General features: G+C 35.9%; 1 protein-coding gene across 1 annotated transcript in view; it reads left to right on the top strand.

Moving 5' to 3' along the window:
• hace1 (HECT domain and ankyrin repeat containing E3 ubiquitin protein ligase 1) overlaps positions 1-1,354 on the top strand; it is a 36,086-nt gene extending 34,732 nt beyond the window's left edge. The window contains exon 25 of the transcript XR_478188.2: positions 616-1,354. The gene's annotated coding sequence lies outside the window, so the exon portion shown is untranslated. The remainder of the gene's footprint in view (positions 1-615) is intronic.
• Positions 1,355-2,064: the final 710 nt, after the last annotated feature.

Here is a 2,064-nt window from a genome sequence, read left to right as displayed (position 1 = left end):
ACACACACACACACACACACACACACAATTCCCACATCAGTGTGTGTATAACATCTGTAAGTTTTTGCACCGACGGTGTGGTGTTATACTGTACTGTGGGCTGAATGTAAAGATTTTTGCAGGTAAAAACAAACCACATGATGTATTGAAACCTGGTTTTGAAACATCCACTGAGCAAGATGCCCATAAAGTGTGTGTAAATTGATGCATGCTTGGCACCACAAACTCCATAGAACCATTTCCTACTTGAAAAAGTCGGGTACTACATGACCAACTGGCAAAGGGTTTAACATGACTGGCACCAAAACCTCATGAAAAAGCTGATAATGTCATGTTCCTGATGTCAGAAAGCATTTCCACCTCATCTTTATTCTCTATGTTCTGGTTTGCTTCTAATCGGTTCGCTCATCACTGATCTTGAGTTCAGCTCCCATGTCAAGTGTTTGAATAAATAGAAAGCTTGTCATGGTACATGAACCACTGTGGATGAGATCTGTTAGAGGAAACAAAAATGAGTTGTTCCACACAAAGAAATCAAATGTAGTTTTTTTTAAACCATATAATCATGAAAAATTCCATGGAATAAATATTTTAATAATACATTTTATTTGACAGGTGAAACATTAATTCACCTGTTGTGTCTGAATGGATCTGAACCGGCTGTGCTCTCCCACAGGAGGATCACTGGAGCATAAGAAGGATTCAAGGACATTTTCATTCAGGTGTGTCTGTGTAGAATTAAACTGTTTCCTCCTCAAACATAATTCAGTCATTCTCCCAACAGCAATTTAAAAACTCAATACCACCTACAAAACCATATCAGCACTGACTGCTCTGATCAAACTACATGTCTACAGTTAAACTTGAAAGCAGGAGGTGCTGTTGCCGCCTACATTTAGCTCACAAACATCCACCCATAAACAGAGTCAAGTCATGTTCTTGGTTTATCTCTGGTTGAAAATCTTGTGGCTGTTTTAAGGATTTCATTTCCCTGTGCTGGAGAAAAAGAACTGAACTGTGTTGATGAGTACAAAGTGTTTTCCATTTGTCATCAGCTGCTGGAGCTCTCCCATCACACCATGTGATTGACTGTACAGACTCGGACTGTATTAGATGTTTTGCTATTGCCTTTGTCTGAAATGAAGACCAATATTCTAAGTGAAAGTCTTTTGTTTGTACTTGCCCAAACATTTGGCTTGCAGTGCCAAAACAGTGAAACCTCTTCCATCTCTGCTATTGTTGTTGTTGGTGCAAAATCCTCCTGAAAATGAGGAGAATATGTGAATATGACACATCCTTGTTTTCTTTCTAAAGGGAATTAAGACATCCATTTAATATACCGGTTCATGTGTTAGTGTTGTTTTCAGTTCTTGCCTGAAATGCTGATACAAACTGAGGATGTTGTAAAAGGAGTCTTTATAAATATTGTACTGTACATTTCTTCAGCAGAAAATTCTGTATTTTACTTTGAAATACTTGTAATTAGATTTCCTGAAATAAAGGAAATAATTTGGCAACAACTCCCTTGAGACAATAATTCAACAGAACAGCAGGAACAGATCGTGTATTTTAAAAATGACACTTTATAAGCAAAGTCTTTGTTGTTCCACATTGTAGTTTATTTCAAAATAAGATTTAGATTTTTGAACATGAATATTGCTTAGCTCTGTGTGACGGTATCGGATGCAGAGGAAGAGGGTGCTGGAATATCACTTACTAAAAGGTGCATATATTCATAGCATTGGTCTATTATTACATCTGGAAGGCCGATATGTGAAAGTGATTCAGATTTCAATTCCCCCAATTTATGTTTTATGTAACTGAGTATGGTACAGAGAAATACACTTCATTACATTTTTTTTAAATAATCACATTTTCTGAATGGTTGAAAGAAGTGATATGACTTTCTATTTCAGCCACAACTTTGATCATAATTCCCTTTCAGCTAATAAAAATATGATATTTAAGATTACAGTGTTGCATCAGATCTATAAAAAAAATATTTTTAATCTGGGATTAAAATATGTTTTTCATACATGTTTCAATCTGACAATGCATTCTAAT

Source organism: Poecilia formosa, unplaced genomic scaffold (genome assembly GCF_000485575.1).
Source record: "Poecilia formosa unplaced genomic scaffold, Poecilia_formosa-5.1.2 Scaffold503, whole genome shotgun sequence".
Taxonomy (NCBI): Eukaryota; Metazoa; Chordata; class Actinopteri; order Cyprinodontiformes; family Poeciliidae; genus Poecilia; species Poecilia formosa.
This window is presented reverse-complemented; position numbering and strand designations above follow the sequence as displayed.